This window comes from Falco cherrug, chromosome 5 (assembly GCF_023634085.1).
Source record: "Falco cherrug isolate bFalChe1 chromosome 5, bFalChe1.pri, whole genome shotgun sequence".
NCBI classification, from domain to species: domain Eukaryota; kingdom Metazoa; phylum Chordata; class Aves; order Falconiformes; family Falconidae; genus Falco; species Falco cherrug.
Genome location: NC_073701.1, coordinates 37,000,499 through 37,023,659, shown reverse-complemented (window position 1 = coordinate 37,023,659; position 23,161 = coordinate 37,000,499). Strand labels below are relative to the sequence as shown.

Genomic DNA, 23,161 nt, shown 5'->3' with positions numbered 1-23,161 from the left:
ACTTCCTCATGCAATGCAGAGTAGTCGCCAGAATCTGAAATGTACTAATTTCTTTATTTTCCTCCTTTTTTTTTCTTAATTCTGCTATGTGTAGCTAAGTAGTATTTCACAAAGCTAAATATTACCACAAAATGAGCGGAGTAGGTCATAGAAATTTTTTAGAGACAGGACTGGAGTGGGTCTCTCTGGACAGAATTACGTTTGTGGCAAAACGTGTGCTGCAGGGCTATGGAAAGCTAGGGTACTGTTGATGAGGTTGGAAGTACCTTTATAGGTTGTTTTGGGATCCCTGGGTTAAAAAAAAGCAATGTAGTTTTCCAAGCAGAATCGAAACATGTTGGTGGCATCAGAAGCTGACAAAACTGAGAGCTGGAATAAATACTTAATGCTCCTCCCTGTGAGACCTCTGCTCACAGCCAGTAGTCATGGAAAACAGGACAAAACAGATGTGGATGCCCGAGCAAGTGAATAGTGCTCCTTTATTCATTGCCATTATGAAGCGAGGTGTTTTCCTCTCCTCACCATCTTGGCGGGCCTCCTTTGTGTGTTGGTGGCCTGGAGTGGTGGCAGGAGGAAGGTGCTGGAAGCAGCTGGCATGTTGTACCTGCAGCAACCCAGTGGATCTAATTTTGGGATTTGGGCAATGCAATGAGCTCCTCCGCTTGAGGCCATGTGGAAGGATGTCTCTGCCTTGCCTGAAGGGACCGTCTACCTGTTTTGAATGGATGGACCAAGAGCAGGCAGAAGGGTGGCAGGACATCTGTGCACTTGAGGCTGGTACAGCATCAATACTTTCATTCAGAGCTCTTCCTGGGATGGCTTTTTCTAAGGGCGAGCCATGAAGGATGGGGCAGCTTGTCCCCTGTTGCCTTTCCTGCCTCTGCCAGGGGGTTGATGCTAGTGGGGGGCTTGTGCTAGGGCTTTCCTTGTGGCATATATAATTTAAGAGAAAGGAAGAAAACAGGGACAAGAGGACATAATTTGCTTACTCAGCTAGGGGATGGGCAGTGAGAGGAATGTATTGCTAATTAATATGAACTATTGATCACATTTGGACAGAGGTGTTGCTGTGACAGGGAGTAGCGTCCACCTTTGCCCCATTGGACCATCCAGGGGGTTATTTAGTCCTTTTCCAGTCCAAGGATTGTTTTGGCAAGCCCTCCAGCTTTGTGTTGTCCTCCAGCATCAGAGCTGGTGGCAGTGGTGGGATCCTGGGGTCCCTGGCTCCCTGAGGACTGCAGCTTGCCAGAGCGGGGGTGGGCAGGACTCCCCCCCCATCTCAGATGGCACCTTGGGGGTCGCCTGGGGATGCTTTCTGACCGTGTAAGGGGAGCTTTCAGAGGAGCCAGGGGCTGGCTGCCAGGCTGCCTTTAATTCTCCCAGCTGGCAAACAGGAGGCCTGTGTCGGTTGCCGGGGCAATGGCGGGAAGCTGTGTTAGTTTAATGAAGCATTGGGAAGGCTGCTGTTTATTTCAGGGGAGCTGGGGCTCTCTCGCCTGCCAGGATGCTCCCCAGGGGTGGAGGGGCTGATGCTAAAGGTCTCCTAGGCTGTGCTCGCTGTGCTGTCCCACTTGACTGCCACCCTCAGCCCTTGCTGGGGTGCAGAGGCCAGCATTGGGCCATCCCACAGCACAACATGTCTGTCTGCTCCCCTTGCACCCGAGCACAGCATGTTTGGTGCTGTGTCCTCAAACTTGTCCTCCTCCAAAAGTGCTTGCCCCTTCCCAGGGAAGCCTCCTCGGCCCCACTCCTGTGTTGGAATACCCGGTCCTTGCCCCATGCAGGGTGCCTGCTTCGCCAGTGCCAGGATGCTGGGATGGACGCTCCTTCCCCTTCATTGCCTGCCTGGGGTATGGCAGTTACCTGATAGGTGTGCTGAACTTAATGTCTTGATTTAAGCAAATGAAGACTTGAAGCATCACTGTCTTCATAGTAAAGGTGACCTACAAAGGAAGGAGAGGAGTAGAAGAAGGGTGCAGGGAGGAAGCCTTGCATTTACGTGCTTTTCCCAGTGTCTCTTTATGAGTTAAAAAGGACCGAATGTGGGGCTTGGGCTTTTTTATCCTTCCTCACTTCTTTTCTTCCCAGCGTGTTATTTCAAGTACAAAAGGATTTCTGGTCTTGTTTAACCTCTGGGGGGGGGGGGGGGGGGAGGGGGGATTCGATGGACAACTCGAGCTCTAATAGGCTTATGACTATTCAGATAAAACTTCATTAACTGAATTTTAAAAATAAGCCTTATTCAACCCTGTTAAAAATCAAGGGAGTGTAATTGGGTGTGAACAAACAAATACTAGGTGGAGAGCTTATTTGAAAGTTCTGTAAGCTGTGTGTCCATTTAATGCAAGGCTAAGAAAAAGCCTCTTGAGCCACAGACCCCTGAATTTTCAGGGGAAAAAAAAAAAAAGACAAAATAAGATTATTGTCTTGCAAAGGAAAAAAAAAGGCCTTCTCGTATGTGAAAAGATAGATGTATTTGGTAAAGATACACAAACAGAAATGCACCTGATTTTTTTCTCCTCTCCCTTCCCCCTCCTTTTTCTGGTTCCCATTTAAAATGCCATATAAACAAATACTATGGTGCTTCCTCAGCTGATATAGCAGAGCCTCCCGTTGTCCTGCAGGAGCAGCTTTCCACATCAGCCCTTTCAGGATCAAATCCCCCACCCCCCCAAAAAAAAAAAAAAAAAATACAGCGGCATGTTAACCACCCTGCACCTGCTGGGGTGCCTGTATCTGCTGCCTGGGCGGCAGCATCCCGCGGGGGTTTGCAGGTTGCCTGTGCCAGCCCTGCCATGTGGATGGAGGACAAGGAGCCTGTCCCTCGGCGTGAAGCCCGCTTCAGCCCAAACTCTTCGACCCCCTGTTGCTAGCCTCCCTCTCTGGCCCGTTTCTCTCTGTACGTGAGAGTCTTGCACCCTGCGGACAGCTGGTAATTAAAAAACCTTGGAAGGGGATATTATTGAGTTAACAGTAGTTATTTGTCAGGCTGCTGGGGGGGGTGGGGGGGAGAGTGATCTATCCCCAGGGAAAGCTGCACTGACGAGGGGTGGGGGGGAGCAGGAGGGAGGAGGAAGTGGGGGCGAGATTGGCAGGTGACTGCCAGCTCTGAGGAGATGACAGCGGCAGCAGCTCCGCCAGTCCCACTTGAACACTGCACTGCAGGTACTGGGTTAATGGGTGGGAAGTGGTGAAGAAGAATATCAGGGTGGGTGGCTGGAGGGGAGGGTGTTGGCATGGGGGAGTTGATTTCTGTTAAACGCCAAGATAGAGATGACACTCTCTATATACATGTAATCATTAGACTTTTCATTCCTAAGAATATTTTCCTTCATGCAATTTTTTTAAAATGCAGAGAAAGCTTTCCCTAAACCTGACAGTATTCTACCTACGATCACTTCCCCCTTGCCAACGTTACCATGCTCTACAAAAACGGTCTGAAATGCTGTACTATTTTTGACCATTTCTTTAGGATATTTGTAGTGAAATTTTAATTTTTAAGCTGCTAGGAATAGGCTCCTCAGTCCCACATCATCACCATGTAGCAAGGCCTTTTTACTGAACATGAGACTGCATTACAATCTAAACCTCACAATTTTCTTGTTTGATGATACTGACTATCCAACTAGAAAATTCATGTATCCTCCTTTTGCAGGACTGGCAGGTTAGACCCAGACTGAAGTCCTGATTGACATCTGCAGACAGCATTCTTGCTCATGCTCACTCTCTCTCCCCCGTGCTCATGCTCGCTCTCTTTTCCTCTTTTCCCTTTCGGAGGGCAAAACATCTGTTTGCAAAGGGCTGAGGACATGCGCTGCACAGGGAGATAAAAGCAAAGAGCCCTCATCCCATGTAAGAGTTCATAGATCTGTAACTCAGGGGGCTGGCAACAGGGTTTGGCAAGGGTTGAAATCCTTCTGTCTTTCTCCCTTCTCATATGTTTGAATTCGAAAAACAAAAACAACCGGGGTTATCTCAGATGTGCAATAGTGAGGATTTAGATGTCAGCTTCGCTATCAGCTTCATTCTTTGTGTACAAAGAGAGAAAGAGGATCACAGATTTGCACCTAAGCTACACACAGCGATGCCTTGGTTTATCACAGCGAAGGAAGCCCATGCCTCTCCCCTTCCACCACAGCAGAGTTAAACCCCAGAGGCCTTATGCAGGCGGTGCCTGGGTTAGAGTCGCAACAAGGGCACATGATTGTAGACCTGCATGATACATAGCAAATGAATGAAGCCTCAAAAAATGTCTCTCCTCTAATGCGTCTCCCTCCTACCACCAACAGCCCCCTGTAAAGTATTTAGCCATTAAAATGTTGGCTTTTCTCTTTGACCTGCTGTGGTTGTGGAAAGGGCCACCACCTACCCCAGCGCACCTGTGATGTTACAGGGTTTAGTCCAGAGAGTAGGTAAGGTTTCTGAGCTGTGAAAACAGTTGATGGGCTGGTCTGTACATCCAAATTGACCTATGGCTCAGGTACTCTGCTGGTGCGCATATCAGAAATGCCTGCAACAAAAGGGGCAAACTCCCTTTTATTTTCCAGTGCTGACATAGGCATGCTGATTCATATTACAGGGAGATACATATTTTGACTGCTTGACAAAGAAAATCATGCCCACGACAGCTTCTTGTCATGCAAGTAATCCTACTAAATGGAAGCATGACCAGCGCCATCTGTTTTGAGGTGTCTTCTTCACTGTGGTTTCCAGAGTCCTGGTGTGGCTGGTTTCAGGGTACTGTGTTTTAACCTGGCGACTGTCTGCAGTCTTTGCTGAACAGCAGTAGGAGCTTTGGGCATTTAGCAGCTTTGAAAATTACATCATAGACATCTTAAATGGTACTTCTCAAGTGTGCATTGGTTTTAAAGCTTAGCAGTCAGCCTTTTGGCCATATATATAGATCACACACACACTGAACTGCTTACTAGGAATGCCAGTTATTTGAATTCAAAGAAAAATTGCACATTTTTCTCCTGCCTTCATCCTCCCCTTTTCTGTTTTCTGCGTGGAATGAGGATCCCAGGGACACACCTTCTGGCCTCTGACATGCAGCAAGACCTTGAACTGGACCATGAACGTACTGGCCTGTCAGTTTTGCTAGTGGTAGAAGGGGCTCACCGTGTAAAGTGCTACCTGCTCTTTGGATGCTTGCACTGCAACCTGCTGTATTTTCGCTGTTGCTAGCGTGTGGCAGCAAGAGTTCAGATGCTTGCAGCCTTGCTTGGGGGTAAAGGGGGCTGGGGGAAGACACCAGCAGAAGACAGAAACGAACCCCCTGGTTTGAGCTGTGGCTCACAATTAACAGGACTGAAATTTTTGGCAATTCTCAGGGTAGCGGGAGTGGGTAACACAAAGCCAGCATTGGGAGCTCATTTTAATTTCAACCATCTTGTGCATGTGTAGTTGGCTCTCTTTGTTTAAAGAACTTGGCCTTCAGGTAGATTTTATTTGGATGGCTTGCTTATCCAAAGAACATTAATGACTTTCCTTGAGGAGTTCCAGCCAGTACCTTTGCACCCCGGTTCTCCTCTAGCCCTGTTTTCTCTTTTCCATAATCTCCCAGTGCCCGGCAGCAAGCCTTTAGGGTACATGCGCAAGCGAAAGGAGCTTGAGTTGGGGAATTAATATTCCTGGAACATAACACCAGCAGCATGCACACGCTGAGGAGAATATTAGAGCTATTAGCGGTGGGAGTTTGGAGTGCATGCAATATCTAGATGGAGAATTCAGTGTGATTAATCTGCCTCTAAGCAGCAGCCTCCGGGCTCTGGGAATTCTGTGGCACGTTTGAAATCAGAACTTTTTTTAATTACCTTTCCGCATCAACAAAACAATTGCAGTTGTGTGAAAATAAGCCCATTCAGTCCCTGCCCTGTCTTTTTTCTTTTTTTTTTTTTTTTTTTTTTTCTCCTTTCTTCTTTTTGGACGAGACATGCTGCTGAAGCCCTGACTATTTGTGGTCCCAGCAGCTCTGACAGCACTTTGCACAAGTGCAGAGGGACTTAGCCTGGGAGAGTTGGCCAGCCTCCAAGTCAGGTAATTGCATTGTGGGCCAAGTTGGAGCAAGTCCGCGCTAGTCGGTGTGCCTGTGTTGAGATTCCTTCCTCTTCCCACTGCTTTATTCCACTTCCCAACAAATGCCTGTGCCTCCCTTTCTCCCCCCTTCACCTCCTTGCCTTGCTGGCATCCTGGCATGGTGGCAGCCATGTTGCCTCCCTGCCACGGGCAGGTTGAGAGAGATTCCCCAAGAGGGAAGGAGTGGGATAAATGTGGAGGCTTCTCTCATGCAGTTGGCAGGGTGGAAAGAAATAATTAAAAAAGATGAAAGGAGCTTGTCAGTATAAAAATGGCAGCAAAGTTGTGGTCAAACAAGGAGCAAGACTTGCTGAAGGATATGAGATCGGATGGGGACCTTCCTGCTTGCAGTTCGTACCTTTTTCCTCCCTCTCACAATTGGAGGCAGGATTCCTTCTGTTGCAGCCTGGTTTATCGCTGTACTGGCATAGAGAAGCCATAAAATGACAGGGGAAGTCTTTCCTGGTGCCATGGCCGTGCCAGGGCTGGGGTGATGCCCCAAGGTGCTGGGGATTCAGAGTTGGTATGGGAACAGAGGCTTCAGCCATGGAGGAGTTCCCACCTGGAAAAGCATCTTCTGGCCACCTGTGTTTACGCTGGAAGCATGTAGAGCTGCCAGGGTACAGAAGTTTCTGACAAGTACCTCTCGCCCCTGCATGCTGCCGGGCTTCCAGCACCACTGCGCATGCTGCTAGCCCTCTGGGGCATCCCAGGCACTCGTGGGGTGCTCCTGCCGTCCGGCAGCAGCAAGCCAGGAATGTACCTGCCAGCCGGTTCGTGGCAGGGATCTGGATCATTTCCTCCCCGCTTCTCGCTCACTCCACGTACAGATTTCCCTCCTGCTGCACTGGCAGGTTGCGGGAAGGGCAGACTGCAACGGCAATGCTGTTTTCTCCTCCCTTCCAGGTCGGCACGGCAGTGGGGAATGCTTTGCAAGTCTCGGCGAGGGCAGAGATGGAGGCTGGAGAGAGCAGCGGACACACTGTGAGGAGCACAGGCTGTCTCCCCTTTGGCTCTGCAGTTCAAATAACTTTATAAATATAATGTTGTCCACAATTAGCACTGTGTAATTTTTAAATTATTATTATTTATTTCACTTGGCTGTGGCTGTGCCCTTGGCTTATCCCTCTGAATTCCTGGCCTTCAGGCATGATTAGCACAGTGGAAGTGTTTGAGCTGCCTTGCTTCAAAAGGAGAAAAAAATATTCAATTTTAAACACAAATAACAGATATTTTATTTTTTTTCCTTATTTACCAACATGTTTGCGGTTGTGTTAAATTTTAAGAAACTGATGTTAAGAAAAAATCCTCCAGCTGGATAGACAAAAAAGTCCCCAAACTGTACAACTTTGCAGGTCACATTAAACCAATAGCTACTTAATAACCCTTTTTTTTCTTTTAGGGTTTATTTCAGAAATGGCCACAGAAGTCTGTATCATCAGCTTTTGCTCCCAGAGCAACATTCAAGCATTGCCTTGTACTGGGAGTACATCAAAGCCTCCTGACCTCTCTCTCACCTACCCCAGCCTCCCTGCCAGTCCCCAGGGCACCTAAAACCTAGAAATGCGCTGGGGAACTGAAAACCTCACTCTTTAACCCTATTCCCTTGCTTAGGCCTCACATACAACTCTGTTACCTTAACCCTGACCTTTAATGCCTCTTTTCCTCCAATTATATTTTAAAAGTGGTTTATTTCGGATCCTCAGGTGGGGGAAAAGAAAACCCCAAGAGCACACTGATCAGCGTTACCTTGGCCTGGCCCATGGCTCCCAGACCTCTGCCACGGAGCTTCGGCCACACTGGTGACTGTGCTGGCCGGGTGGCTCTCGGTGCTTGCCTTCCCACCGCGTATCAGGTGCGACCCGCAGCATCCCTGTTTCGGTCCTTTCCCCTCAATCCCCCCCTGCTGTCCCCCCACAGAGCCTCTCCCCCGGCCGCCCGTGCCTGTCGATTTTTCCCCCAGCACCTCATCCTGCTCCAGCCCCGGCAGGTCCAGCGCGGCTGCGGCGAGCGGCACCGTCCCAAAAGGGCTGCAGGAGCCTGTGCTGCACTGGAGGATGGTGCCCAGGCTGGCGCTTGCTGTCCATCCTGCCCAGACCACTTTAAAAAGGTATTTCCATCGTGGTCACAAACTTTCTTTGGGGAAAAAACCCACAAAAAAACCTCAACAAAAAAAGAGAGCATGTTTTATACAAAAAAAAAAAAAAAAAAAGCCATTTTCTTGGCCAGCCATTTCCTGAGTTCCCTTTGTTACTACTGCAGATATGTGTTTGAATAAGAGCCTTTTCCCCTCCCCTCTCCTATTCCTCCCTGTTCTACCCTGCAGTGAAGTCACAATCCGGCGTTTGTGGGCTCTGTGTGATGTCAGAGACTCAGCCTTGTGACTTCACCGGCGGGCTCAGGCAGAAGGTGCAGACGGGGCTGAGAGAAGAGAAAAAAAGCCCCCTCCTCTTCCCTTCCCCCCCTCCACCCTCTCGGTTTATAAAACCAGTAGCTGAGATAAATCGGAAGGGGGTGGGGAGAAGCAGCAGGGAAAGCTGAGAAAGATGCCAGAAAGGTACAGTAAATGGGCTTTATCTCTCTCTTCCTCTCCCTGAAAGTTGAGAGTGGAAAATTGCCCTGCAGAGGCCAGCTCTCGCCGACCACACGCGCGGCGGCGGCGGCCGTGTGTCTGCGGCGCCCTGTGCGTGTCACCCGCCCCAGTGACGCCGCCGTGCCCGCCCGGGCGCCCGCGGGTGGGGGCGCGGGGGAGGCGGGCGGGGGGCGGCCGGCTCCGGCCGCGGGGAGCCGCTGGCCCTGTCCCTTTGCGGAGGCCCCGGCTGCTGGCTGCAGCCTGGCCCCTGCTCCGAGACCGGCGTAAATGGGTTGGGGGGGGGGTTGTGCATGTGCGTGCGTCTGTGTGTGGTGTGGGGGGCTTCCCCCCCCTTCCTTCCCCCTGTGTCTCTCATTGACGATGCCTTTTATATTTTGTTTTGGTTTTGGATGCGTTTTCATTTTTTTCTCGCTCTGCAGGTTCAGAGTAGCACGGGGGTGGATGGGGTGGGGGCCTGCCATTTCACCGTGATGCGTGGGTACACCAGGAGGGAGAAGGGCAGGGCCTCAGGGTCACATTCTCAAGGGCTGTGAGATATGATTTCTTCTTTAATATCTCCATCTTTTTTGGGTTTTGGTTGTTGTTGGGTTTTTTTAACTGACATCCGCACAATAGCAATGTGGGTGCACCAGCAAAAAGCAACCTCAAAAAAAAAAAAAAAAAAGGAAGGAAAAAAAAAGGGGGAGGAGGAAAAGGGGGGGTTAGCTTGCCCCTCCCTTCTTCTTCAGCAATATTTTTTTTTTCCTGTGTCCAATTTACTGTTCACTGGAGATTTTGGACAAAGACTGGGGCAGTGGGTGGGCTGCTTTGAGTTTTGTGATATAATATGACTGGAGTGAGAGAGTAAAGCACAGACAATTAAGGATCGGCGCGAGGGCTTTGCTCATTCAGTCTGTTGAGGAAGCCGTCATTTTGTGTTAGTGTGTGTGTCTGGAGGAGGAAGGATAGTGGAGAGTGACAGTGGAAGGATGCCTAACGTTGTGGTGTATTTGTACTTGCTAAACGCCTGCTCTAGGAAAGGGGGGCTTCCAAAGAAAGGGATGAGGAAAAGGGGGTCCTTCTGAATTTGCCCCTCAGTGAAGCCACTTCAGACCGGACTCTGGCTGCTGGGAACGTGATGTTTTGTTGCCTCCTCGAAAGGGGAGGGCTGAGGAAGGAAAAGTGCATGCAGGTGTCAGGCAGGCTTCTTGCTGCCACCGCTCTGCGAGGCACCTCACCCCGATGACCGGTGGCTTCTCCGCCTGCTGTGGTTTGTGAAGTTCCTGGGCAAAGCTCTGCATCCCGACTGGCTGCAGCACCGGGCTCCCCTCTGCTCCTGGGTCACTTGGGTCCCGACGCTGCACTCCACTCCTAACGACCCAGAGCGCATCCTGCTTTTGTAGTTATTTATTTCTTTATTTCAACTACTGGACCCTGGCTGTCCTCTGCCAGTACATTTCAAGGCTGATGAATAGCACCCCCTGCAGTTATAGAGCTGATCTTTTGTAGCACAGATGTATAATTAATTGTGCAGCACTTTTGCAGTCTGAACAGGCAAGTGGATTCTTGGAAAACACCCGTGTACTGCTGCCTGCTTCTCAGACCCCCGACTCCACAGCCCTTAAGGGAGTGACCTACTGGCCATAGCTTGGGAGCCTCTGTCCTACCATACTGTCCGTAGTGATCTGAAACAGAATTCAAATCCAGGTCTTTGGTGTAAAAGACAAAAACACCACAAAAAAGCCCAAACCTAAAAAGCACTGCTGTGCAGCAAGACTCCTCTGCCCCTGCTCTGACATGAAAGGACTTCAGGCGTTATTGCATCTCTGCTCCATCAAGGTGGTGACGTTTAGGGATTTTTTTTTTTTCCCTCCTTCTTTCTTCTCTCAGAGGGGAAGTAAGGATTTGTTAGTTTGTAAAGCACTTTGAAGATAAAAATCATTGTGTTGTGCTGAGTGCTGTCTGGTGGCTTGTCTGAGTCACAACCCGGGCTTGGCTGGGAAGCAAAGCCTGGAATCACCCCGCAGCCCCCTTGCAGGATTAAGTCAAATGCCCCACTGCGGGAAGGTCCTGCTTTGGACCTCTGGCACCAGAAAGGGCAGAAGTGGAGGTGATCAAGTGGGACTGGACACTCACTGCATGCGAGCCTGGGAGGTGGGGGACAATGAGCAAAATGGTCCCCGTGAAACTGGGAGCAGAGGACATCGGGGATTCGATTTAGCTAAGATAAGATAAAGAAGAGATTTTAAGCCTCATTGTCTTGTCTGGGTATGGCAGGATTGTCCCCTATGGGGTTTTCCTCAGTTCTTTATCTACACCTGCTTTTAAATGAGTCCTGAAAGAGCAGAAAACAGTGGAGAAAACCCTTTCCTTTCATTTCTCTTCAGCTGGGGACATCTGTCGCACAGGACTGTAACCATGTGTGTTTGGGGAGGGGGGAGGCATGCATCACTTCAACCCCATGCTAGGACATGAAAGGATTAAATCTCTTTCCTAAGCAAAGTGGAAGGTCCCCAGGTGTCTTCTCTCAGGCTCAGAGATTGCAGTGGGAGAAGGAGGCAGGATCCAGCTGGGTAAGAGACCTCATCAAGAGCATAAAAGCATTTAGGGTAAAGGACAGTCTGTCTCCCTGAGTAGGGGAAGTAATCAGTGAGGATGTGCGAGGGTCTCTCAAAAAGCCCTAGCAGGTGATGCTTGTATTGGAGGAGAATTTCTAGGTAGTGGTGAAGAGGAATGAGCTGAAAGTGTTAATTGGTTCCCCCCCTCCCCCTTTCTGTTAAGATATTCCCTTTCTTGTAACCACCACTGCTTTTTTCTGGCCCTCTTTTTTTTTTTTTTTTTTTTTTTTTTTTTAAACTTCAGTCTCAATGAAGAGGACTGTTAAGGAAACCCCTCTGCTTATCACTTAAGGCTAGCTGCTGACTTACTGTTTCTCAGATGAGATAATGCTAGCTTATTGTAAATAGGGTGACTACCCTTTTTCATCAATATTAGGAATAACCTGACACCTTGATCTTCAGCCCGTGGAATGAATCTCACTGTAAGATTTCAAAGCATTGCTGGTTTTGGTGAAGAGAGTTGTCCCTTCTCTCACCCCACGCTCTCTCCTATGGAAAGGCTTAGCTCTGGGGGAAGGATCCTTGAGCTGTGGGCAGGTACCCCAGGGAATGTGAAATTTCACCCCTAGTGAAATGCTTTCTCTCTGCCAACGTAAGCAGAGTCTCTTCATTAAACCTGGCTTCAGCCAGGGTTATTAGGGGACCACCTTGAGGACTGCAGCCCTTGTATGCTGCTGTTCCTCATGAAAATGTTTGTGTTGGGATAGTTTGTTTTCTCTTTGTGGGTTTGGGATTTCTAAAACTTGCTAAAACCAGTGGAGACCCATTGAGTTGGTAGGTTGACATGAATTGTTCTTGCTGAGGCTTCTGTTCTTGCTGGTGATGTCCTAAGGAGTGCCCATCTTATTTTCTGGGCCCTGATAGAACCAACAGTGTTTTGTTTAGGTCTAATTACTCTGAGCACGTTTACAGACAAGTTAAATAGGGGGCCTTCAGTCCTAATCACCTCTCAGGACAAATGTGAGTGCCGGGAGGATTCCCAGCTGCAGAAGATAATCTTTTCAACAAGGATGATGAAAGCACCAATATACAAGCAGAGGTTTGTTAGTCTGAACCTGAACTTAAGCAGGCAACTGGAAGAGTCCCTTGAATCCTGAAACAGAAACAAGTTCCTGAAGGTTTTACTCCATGCCTCAGACTCCCCAAAAATAGGTCTGTCCACTCTGCAAAGTTTAATGCTGATTTTCTTAACCCAGGATGGTTACCTCTATTACCTGGTAGCTTTTAAGGCATCCCTGTTGCTTGGGTTAGGTGACATGAATCAAAATACACTTCTTTCCCCCACTGCCAAATGTCTTGGTAGTGCTCGTAAATGGTTGAATATGTTGTTTTTAAAGTTGAAAGTTCTGTATGTTCTCTTGTGCACTATTCTGACTTGGATTTGAATGTGACTTAGAAGTAACGCAGAGTACTAAAATAAGACATTAATGTCTTCTGAAATGTAGAATTAGAGGATTTGAGCTTTGAATGTACTTTTATGAGTCTCAAGATACAAAGTAATTAAAGTGGTCATATTTGAAGTAGGTTTTTTTTCTTTCTTGTGTTTTGTTAGCAATAGGAGATATATAAGTAAACTGTGGTGAAGCTTAAAAGAATACTCTTTATAAATTAATCTTGCTGCTGAAATGGGACCAGAGAACATCCCTATACATGACAGAAAAAGCAGAAATCAGTTTCTGTGACAAGAAGTTAATGAGATTTCATGCAACATGTATCTTCAGTGGACCCTTAGATTACCCAGTATAAATACAGCCTTCATACCAGACGAATGTGGACGACCTCTTGATTTTGGTATAGTCTGATGCCCTCTGCTTTTCCTCTTGCTGCTGCAAGCCCTTCTCATGTGCTGTTCCATGTGCCTGAATTCTGGAGCATGGTGGCAGCAAGGTGACTGGAAGAACTAATGCTGTTCCTTCAGGGACTTCCTCCCACCACCCCGTTGGAACAGCCAAGATTCAAAACAGCTATTGCATGCATCGGGGAGGAAACCAACAGGGAGCAAAGTAAGAATCAGAATCATAGTTGCCTCTGAAATTGGGGACTATATGTCATGGGGATTTAAGCTTGTTAAGCCTGGAAATTCACACTTCCCTGTAGGCAGACACCCCCCCCCCCACCCCCCCCACCCCAAATGAAACCTCTGTAAAAGGCCAGCAGAAGTAAAAGCAAAAAAAAAAAAAAAAAAAAAAAAAATCCTTTCTGTAAAACATGTTGAGGCAAGGCAGAGTTGGTTTTGTGTAAGACCATTTAAAAAAATATGAGTTCTAATATTTGAACTTCTCCTTTTATTTAGATATGTTTAGCAATTCAGATAATGAAGATTTGTTGATGGCCTTTTCTGCCGTGTTAGAGACAGTCTTGCTAGAGAATCCTGTTTGTGTGACTTTCTATTATAATTTCCACCTTTATTTGGACATACACATGGAAATGTGGTCCGTTGGTCTGTTTTTCCTCAAAAGCCCAGCTTCTGTTTTTTCTCGCTTTTTTTACTAGACTTGGATTCTTTTGTCTGCAGCATCACAATTACTTTTACAGCAACTAATTCTGATTCTGCCAGAAGCAGCTTTTTGGCAGAAGGTAAAAGGAATAAGCAGAAGCAGCTGAGCAGGTCTTAAGGTACAAAGATCTTACTTTCATGAATCAGCTGCTTATAGCAGGAAGATGAGAGGACAGAAGTGTTGCAGTATTAAAAGATGGAGCAGAATTGTCTCCCATATAGGTGATTTTAATATTTCTCCTGCTATGATTCATGCTACCTACCTATCGTTTTCCTTCCTTTGAGGTGCTCCAAAGTCTTCCAACCCAGTTGTTGCTCTGTTGCAGGACTTAACACTATGGTTTATGGAGAGGATAGCATTTTTGTGTCTGGAGGATAGCAGCTTCCAAGTGATGCAGCTGAGACATGACAGTATGTTGAGAATCTGTGCTTGTCCAAAATACTTTCCAGCAAGCACACAGATCCTTTGGCTGTCTTAAGGGGAAAAGTTCAATATTGGTGAATTAATGAGAGGAGAGCCCTCCCTGTCTTCGTTGCAATTCCTTGGGAGATGTCTGATACGGCTTCTCCCTTGTGTAGGGTCAGATGTAACACTTTTTATCTGAAGTAAGCGCAAAAGGAACAGGAGGAAGGTATGGGAAATCCTGGGGCTAGATAGGAAGAGAGGTAGGAAATGTTAATGAATGCAGCCATGCTGATGTCTTTCTTGGAGAAAGAGAAACAGGCTAGCTGCCCTTGCTTTACATTTGCTTAAAGATGTAGCTGTCCCACCGTGAATATAAGTTTCAGTCCCTGGTTGCGTGACCTGTAGGTGCCCGATCTTGCGGTCATCTTTTGTATTATCTATCTTCAAGCTAGCCTCTAATGCCCATTCCTGTAGCATCTAAGTGCCTTTAGATGAAAGCTGCAAAAGTGCAGTGGTGAGCCTGTGCATGACATAAAATTGTGTAACGGGGGAAAGGATTAGGATAAGGGTAGTACTTTGAGGGGACAGGTGCCGTGCCTGTGAGAAATCTGCGTGCCTGACTCTGCAGAGACTTCAGCCTCCTGGTGCTGCTAGTTCAGTGCTTTTCATCAGGAATGAAACCTTTTGTAAAGAAGTCGTCTCTCAAGAGGACCCCACCAGCTGCATTCAGAAATCATCTTTCCTCTAAGAAACACTGGGGTGCTCAGAATCTTTCGAGCGTATGTTACCTGACAATTCCTTCTCGATCCTGCAAGCTGCATCACTTGCTGTCCTCCCCCCTTCCAGGCAGAGTGAGGTCAGACAGAGAGTGTGTGGAGATGAGAGGTGGTTGAGGTCAGGAATGGTGTCATCCTTCCATCCTGTCCCCTGTGTCGTGTCGTGTCCCCCCCCCCCAGCTGCTAATGTATGCTTCTGGAGAGCCACACAAACTGAGTAATTACTGCATTATGGCTAGATCAGAAGTGGTGACCTCAAAGACAGAAGGAGACTCTCTATCTCCATTTGTCAGTCCTCTTGGGGTCAGAAGGACCTTTTTTCTCTGGGATCTGTGGTAGAGGGGAAAGGGATGTGCAAGGTAAGCTTTATATTAAGGCATAACAGGGAAAAAACGTTTGCTTTTGCCATTACAGAGTTCATGTACAAGAAAAGAGTCAACATTGCTTGCATGTGTGCTGCAATAGCAGCACTGGTAGGAGCAGTGGCACTAACCCCAGGGGCTAATCGGGGGGCTTTATTTTGCCTGGAATCTCCCATCCATTGTAGAGGAGGGTGCCAAGTTTTGAGGCCATTTTCCTGACCGTCTCTGCCTTGTTTGTGCCTCTGTCCTTGGAAGCACTTTGATTAGGAGCTGGGGGAGGGTGTCTGGGTGGAAATGGGTAGGATTTGGAAGGTTTCTGTTGTGGTAGTACCATAATGGCTCTGTACAATTAGGGCTGACCTGACTGTCTTACACTAGAACCAGAGACTTCAGTCTTTCTTACAACTGTGGTGTAGTGCATCTGCTGAATTTATAGCACTTAACTCTTCAATGATGGAATATGTTTGCTGGAAATGTACTTGCAAACCAGTTTAAGTTCTTGCATTGATTTGAAAATGGATCCTTTTAAGGGTTTGTTTTGGTAAGTAACCAGTTTTGGCCTTAAATCCTTGGGTTTTTTCTTCTTTTCAGAACTGAAGGGTGATTTGCTTGTAAGTTGCTTTAAGAGCATGTAGATACATACTACTGATGACTTTACCCTGAACTAGAACTGTTTGCATGAGTGTTAGCTTCCCGCCTGATTGTGTGTTTGCAGGATCAGAGCCCTAATAGCATGATGGACGTTACTTTCTTCATTAGTCCTAACTGTTTTAGTTTAAAAATTACTTTGTGTGTAACTAATGGTGGTCAAGTAGTTGTCACTGGATGGCCAAGTCAGGATGTTGAATTTCTTCCTTCTGGAAATAAAGTGAAATGTTCAGTGGCAAAAAAAAACTCGGTGATGTGAACAAGGTGTACTAATGACAGTGTTTTTTCATGCGGAGTCTGCAGACAGCCAAAAATTAGTTTCTGAGAGAATCAAGTTCTCCATTAAGCTCAGTGGGGTTGTACATTAAAGCCCGATACATCACTTCAAAAGCTACAAAGGATATTGTGTCTCTGCTTGTGTGATATTTAACTAATATAGTTTTGGTAACTTTGTTTTCATTCTGCGCTTTTAATGACCCTTTATATTACCAGTGATGCCTACTGTAGTACAACAGCTGACAATAGCGTGGCATTTACCTGTATTTATAGCCTGACGTTTTTTTAAACTTCATTTCGTGCCTTAAAATCAGCCACACAGTTACGAGCTTTTAAATATTTTAAAAAGCATCTCCTCTTGTACTTCCCTTGTAACACCTATAAGTACTCATTAGCGGAGATGGGAAATGTTGTTGTGCAGCAGACTAGAGATCCAGGTATTTAAGTATGCTAATTCACTTATTTTTGGTCCTTTGAAAAATGTTGGACTTGTGAATGTTAGCTGTTCTTGTAGTTTTATAGTGCCTTTTTGAGCATTGTACAAAACTGTTTCTATGTATGCTGCAACTTCATTTTGGACATTCAGTAAAAAAAAAATCTCTATATACCAAGATTTTATAGATGGGTATTTTCTCATGTATTTGTATACACAGAAAGGTTTTACCTTAAGGTAAGTTTAAGTTTAACTTAAGGTAGAGTGCTGCAACCTTATAAATCTACATAAAGGATTGACCTCAATTGACATTTCACTTCAAAATCAGAAAACAGATAATGCAAAATCAAATTATAAAAACCTTATCGAGTTCCCCCACCCCATTACAGCTTTTATCACAGCCCTGGATCCCCAGAGGGAATGCTGCTCTAACCAAGCTCTTAGCATGCCATGGCAGTCAACAAGATTAAGGCTGTTTGCGACTAGAGCAACCTCACAGTTTATCACAGTGAATGTGCTGTCGGATCCTCTTCTTCAGGCAAAGGAAGCAATGACCTCCACCTCCCGTAAGTGAACCACCATTCCTTAAATGCTACATGCAAATAGGCAACAAGTGCTGAAGAGAGCAGGGGCACACCATACTGCAAGAGCATGCAATAAGGCAGCATCTGTGTGCTCCAGCTGCAGCTCCCAGGTAGCTGATGCAGGGCACATTTCAGTAATCTCATCTGCGAGAGAAGGCATAGATCAGAGCAGAAGGCTTGCCTCCAAAAGGAGCTGTTGCCTGTTGAGTCCAGAGGGGGGTGGAGGAGCAGGCAAGTCCTTCGTGGGCACTCCCGCTTCGTGACTTGCCCAGCTGGCAGCTGCGGAGTCCCCGACACTGGTGAATTGTGAACCTGAAAGACAAAGGGTAGGAGCACGTGTAATTGTTGTCTGCTCTGGTTGTTTTCCCCAGACTATTGCCATCATTGCAGTCGTGCCTAGATGGAATTTCAGCCAGGCTCTGAATTACTTTTGACAGATAATGCATGGTACAAGATATGGTGGTTCGTGTTTATTTTACATAAAGAGCAAGTCACCTGTGGAGGAACCATCAGTGAAGTTGTCAGCCGGTTGTGCTTACAACACAGGCCTCCTAAGCAGTTCGTTGCTTTTTGGGATGAGCTATGAGCATGGGCCTTCTCTCAGAATCAGGCTTGCTGAGGATTTGGGGAACAGAGCTTGGGAAGCAGGGCAGACTGTCTTGAAGCTGTCATATCTGCTTTGTAAAGTTCCTGGCAAAGTGAGGTTTAAATGATGTTCGAGCTTTCTCTGCCCAGCACTTCGAGCTGCTCAGGCTGCCAGCCTCCTGCGTTTTCACGTGAGATGCTCTGAGTGGCAGATGGAGGAAACTGTAGTGTCATACAGAGCTTCCTTTGCTGGCATGCAGGCTTAAATGAAGGAGATGATGATTTGACAGGCGCTGCATCCTTGCTCTCGGGCTGCCCCCTCCACCAGTCTCCTTGCCCCATCGCTCTCAAAAATTAAACCCAAAGACCAGTGAATATGCTCCAAAAAGCTTAATCATTTCTGCAGCGTGGAAGTCGAACCGGACACGCTTCACTCCCGTATTTAAGGCTGACGGGGGCCTCGGAAGCGCCGGCAGCCCCGTCTCTAATCGTCCGGGAGGCACCGGAGCGGCGGGGGGCGCAGGGCTGGCCCCACTGGGCGCAGCCGCGCGTGCCGAGCCCTCGCGCCGCCGGTGCCCCGCGCTGGCACGGCGCGCGCCCGGCCGCCCGCAGCCTCCATGTTGTTTCCCGAGCTCCGCGCGGCGCCGCTGCTTCGGGGCGCGCCCAGCCCCGGCTTGCGGCCTGGCCGCGGCTCGGGGTGTCCGCCAGGGCTGCGGGCCGGGGAAGGGGTTCCCCCGCCCCGCCGGCAGCCCTCCCGGGCCGGCCGCAGCTGCCTGCACCCCGCCTGGGAGGGGGCCCGGTGGGGAGGAGCGGCCAAACGGAATAAATTCGGTTCTTAAAATAACTCGGTATTGATTTATGAGGGGATGGACGTGGAAACCGCCGCGGCCCCGCCCCCGAAAGGGCTGAGGGGGCCCGCCGTCCTGCCTCCGCGCCGCCAGGGCTGGGCCGCCGGGCGGGGGCCTCGGGGGGCTGGGGCGTGACACGCGCGCCGGGCGTGCCTCGCCCACGTGCGGCGGCGGCGGTGCCGCCCGCTCCCAGCCCACGGGCCGGGCCTGCCGCTGCCCTTCCCCGGCCCCGCGGCGGGCAGGCGCCCTCAACGGGCTCCTCCCGGCGCTGCGCGGCCCCTTTAAGCGGGCGCGTGGTGGGAGAGCCCACCCCCTCCCCCACCCCCCCGCATGCTGCCGCGCGCACACATAGACATGTACACAGGCGCGCACGCGCCGCTCCCCCTCCCCTCCCCGCTCCCTCGCCCGGCCGGGACCCGCCGCCTCGCGCCGTTCCCGCTGGCGCGCGCTGCTCCCCAGCGCCCGCTGCCATTGGCTGGCGGGGGTCAGCTGACCCCGTGTTATTTCCTGTGTGTGTGCGCCTCTGTGTGTGTGGGGTGAGGGGAGAATGGAGCGAGACGCCCCCGGGCCCCCGCGGTCCCCCCGGCCCGGCCCCCGGCCCGCCGCGGTGCCCCGCCGCCCGCGCTGCTGAGCCGCCCCCGCCCCGCCGGTACCTCCCGCGGCGGCGGGGGGCACCGGGGAAGGCGGCGGGGGGAGGTGGGGAGGGAGGGTCGCAGGTAAGGGGCACCCGCGCTTGGGCCGGGCCGGGCCGCGCCGCGGGGTGCTGGGGTTCGGGGGAGGCCTGGGGAGGGAGAGCTGCTGGGGGGGCCCGGTGCCCCCGCTGGGGAGGCCGAGGCTCCCCCGGCAGTGCGAGGGGTTGTGTGGGAGGGAATGTAGGGATCTCCGTGAGTTGGAGAGCGAGTGCTGGGTATGAGGAGGACTTGAGAAAGGGCTCTTGGGAAGTTCTCTTCGTAGCATGGTTAAGCCCCCCCCCCCTTTGTTTTTTTCTTTAAAGAAAATATGTTTGTGTTGATGTGTGTTGAAAGAGGCCCTCGTGCTCCGTGGTGAGGTGCACACCTGTTTTCCTGTCCCAAAAGATTGGTGTTTTGCAAGAACTGTGAAGTTTTTATGGGGATGTGGCGATTGGCGCTTCCGTTGAAGGGGCAACTGATTAAAAATGTCGGAGAAGAACAAGTTGCAGTAGGTGGACGGGCTGTGTTGTGAATGCTTGAGGTTCGTGGTGCTTTTTTTCTTTCTGTAGAGTTAACTCTACACTGCTCATTTGCAGAGATAGGATGTAGTGTGTTGGGGCTGCTGTGAGGATCAGATTTTCTTTTGTTAATGCTTCTTACTTTGCTGGAAGTCGTGTTTAGGACTGCAGTTGGAAGCTATTTTTCCTCACTTTCAAGGAAGAAATAAGAGAAAGTTACGTAACCTTAGTGTTTTAACCTATGTATCAGAGCTGTCTAATGATACCGGCACTCTGTTACTAAGCTGAAAATAGGAGCACATTTGTATGTGAATCAACAAGTGGTTGTCTCTGTGGGTAGATTTTGCACCATCAGAATCCTTTATTTTTTGTGTATGCTATCTTATTAGTAACATTCCCCCCTTGATTAAAAGGGCAGGCAGTTTGATTGAATTGCAGCCAAATGTTTCCTGTTCTGTTTCAGGGTGGCTTCTTTTAATCCTTCTTTTGAAAAGAAAAAAAATAAGAGATACACCTGCAAGGGGATTGAGGTTCAGTTTCAGAGCCTTCTGTGTTCAGTTAGCATTTTGAAAGCTATTCATGTGTGTGTAACTTGTTGCCATTGGTTGATTCATCCATGGGTAATTCTTTGGAGTGTTTGATTTTTTTAGCATGCTTCCTGATCAATAGGTGTGCATATAGCAGTTGGCTCACCTTTACCCTGTTTATTTGTAGAGCAATAGAGTGACTGCATGATGGAGATGCAGCAGCCTCCGGGTTAGGTTTGTAGCATGTTGGCCGAACTCAATTCGGGAAGAGCTAGACTTTTTTCACCTGTTTTCTAGACTGCTTTTTTGTTAGATAACTTTGGTTTCTGAGGCTTACAGACAGGTATTGTGATGCATAACTAAGTCCATTTGTTTAAGTATATGTGATAAATACTACTTAGTATTGTTACTTGTGAGTTTTCATTTGGCTGAAGTGTTTTGGGGTGGTTGTTTTTCCTTAAATCTGTGCCTTCAAATAGGGTTCCCTATTAGTTCACTTTAACTTGAGTTGTTTGAAGCTGTATTTCTTCATTTGCTGTGTCTGCATTATGTTGTTGGCCTATAAAAAGGCAGCTGCATTAGTGTACTGCAGAAAGAATTACTATTAAAAAAAAAGGACGGAGATACTTATTGGTTCAGTCATCTATGTCTTAAACTTTAATGTTACAAGGAGAGAATAATAGCTTTTCCTCATTTCTGTACATTGCTGGCATGTGAAATGCATATTTTTGTGTTTTCTGGTTAAATTAGCAAGTGAACTTACTATGCCTTCAGAGTGGGAGTATGACAGCACCTTTTATATCAAATATATGACTTGCTACAGTACATTCTTATTGCTTATAGTTTTGGGAATGACCTCAGACAAGCTTGATAGCTTTCGGTCTTTGTATTAATAGACTTAAATGTCTAGGGGAGGGTTTTGGGCCTTCTTGCAAGTTTGTATTCTTGAGACTACTTAGCTTTAAATCTCTTAGCGTCGTTTCTGGTAGAATGGTATGTGTTTTGACACAGTTTGGGCTTTGATCTCTAAATCAGATTTCAGAGGCTTTGGAACTGATGAAACCTGCAGTTTTGCTGAAATGTATGCTTTAATATGCCTTTGCAGCCTGGGGCAGGTTAAACATGGTTCCCTATATGAAAGCACTAGGAGCAGCTTGGTTGTGAGTGTCTTTAACAGGGGGTCGGGATTCTTTTTGTTGTTGTTTCATCCTTTACTTAGTAACTAATTCTTCATAAAGAAGTTTTGAGGTGAATGTTAAAGGAGTAAATCTGTTTCTGTAACGCGTAAATAAGATCTGAAGGTTATTCAGATGAAACAGAAAACTTCTTTATTAGTTGTAAAAAAACCCCCTCTTACTGTCAGAAGAAGTTTCCTTAATCTTCAGCTGAAGAACTGGGGAGATATTAACCTCTCCTTTACTACATATGAAAGGATACTCGGATTAAATTTAAAGGCTTAAAGCAGTGTAAGTAAAAGAGTGTTTAATATGGTTCTGTCTGTGATACGTGTATAAAGTCTGCAGGGGAAAGAGTGAAGTGTGTATGCTTTGGGGGTCCGTTGTTTCCCCCCCCCCCCCCCCCCCCCCCCCTTCCTGTTGCGGAAATGTGCGTAAAGAAATCCTTTTGGGTTCTCGGTATAACGTTAGAAAGAAAATCATTGCATGCCCCCTTTCTGCCTTCCTTTTTAGGTCATGTTTAACTAAACCACCCATGAAGCACAGCAAAATGGCAATACTGCTGCTCTTGGAAGGGTCCCTTCATAGGAATTGTACTGCACAATTCCTATTCTACCAACTTGGCAGGTTGCTGTCTGGAATGAGGGTATAATATGTAATAAACCTGAATAATTTTATGCTGCTTGCTTGGCTTCCTTATAATTTGAGATAAGGTTATATTTAAGAGTTTATAGCTGGCTTATGCATATCTTGCCTTTTGACACAGGGTATGCCAGATCTCTGTTTGGGTGGGGTAGCTTTTTAATTAAAACATGTATTTATTTTTTCATACCCTGTTCAATTATATTTTATACTTATGAAGGGTATTAGACTAATGTTTTTGGAACCTGAGTTCTCATAACTTTTTGAAAGATTAGAAATGTTTTTGGCAGTGCTAGCTTCTCAGGCTTCAATGTGTACCTTAACTGGCTATGTGAGAATTTGTGTTACTTAATCCTGCGATTGGCCTCTGAGACAGGAAAGATTATGTACAACGATTTCTGAAGAGCCAACTAGCGTGCTGATTTGTTAGTAGAGACTGGACCAACCAACTTTTCCCATTCAAGTAATTAAACTGCAGTCCAATAGCAAAAGGTGGTTTTTCTTCTCTGTCTGGAGTGAGATCTCGCTCTGAAAAAAATTTAATGTCTGGCTTGGCTTTTGGACTTCTAAAAAATAAAGGAAGTCTTACTGTTAGTGACTTCTAATAGTGTTGATATGCTATGTAGAAATACTTTTTTTTAAAAAAAACTGTTTAGTACGCCTCAAAGAGGAGACAAACACAATGTAAGCAGAGGTTTGTAATTGTCTAAAATCATGCAGGGCAGGCTATTGTATTCTGATAATGAGATCCTAATGTGCAATTCTGTTTCTATCAAACTTTTCTTATTTTAAAAAAAAAGTCAGTATTGTTATTCTTCTGAGCTGCGTCCCCTCCCTTCCCCCTCCCTTACGGTTTTTGACTAGACTTCAGTCTTGACTGAGTGGAAAAATGGAAGATTCTGTCTAACAGCTGTGTACAGCATTGCTGGTGCATCTGTGTCCCAC

The 23,161-nt window shown here is 47.6% G+C and overlaps 1 protein-coding gene and 1 long non-coding RNA gene across 14 annotated transcripts in view; one reads left to right on the top strand and one right to left on the bottom strand.

The window, feature by feature from the left end:
* The window catches only part of TCF20 (transcription factor 20), a 150,168-nt gene that overhangs the window by 66,666 nt on the left and 60,341 nt on the right, over positions 1-23,161 (top strand). For 3 of the 13 annotated variants that reach the window (XM_055712855.1, XM_055712859.1, XM_055712852.1), the window contains one exon: positions 17,056-17,232. The exons of 7 other annotated variants lie outside the window; for them this stretch is intronic. The gene's annotated coding sequence lies outside the window, so the exon portion shown is untranslated. Of the gene's footprint in view, positions 1-17,055; positions 17,233-19,179; positions 19,400-19,657; positions 19,896-19,981; positions 21,866-23,161 lie in introns of those variants that run through there. 3 more of the 13 variants (XM_055712858.1, XM_027808324.2, XM_055712860.1) reach the window with 3 other exon arrangements.
* LOC129736282 (uncharacterized) lies at positions 16,407-18,931 on the bottom strand. Its single transcript, XR_008732648.1, has 2 exons — positions 17,746-18,931; positions 16,407-17,562 (listed from the first exon to the last, which is right to left on the bottom strand). It is a non-coding gene; the product is annotated as an uncharacterized LOC129736282 (long non-coding RNA).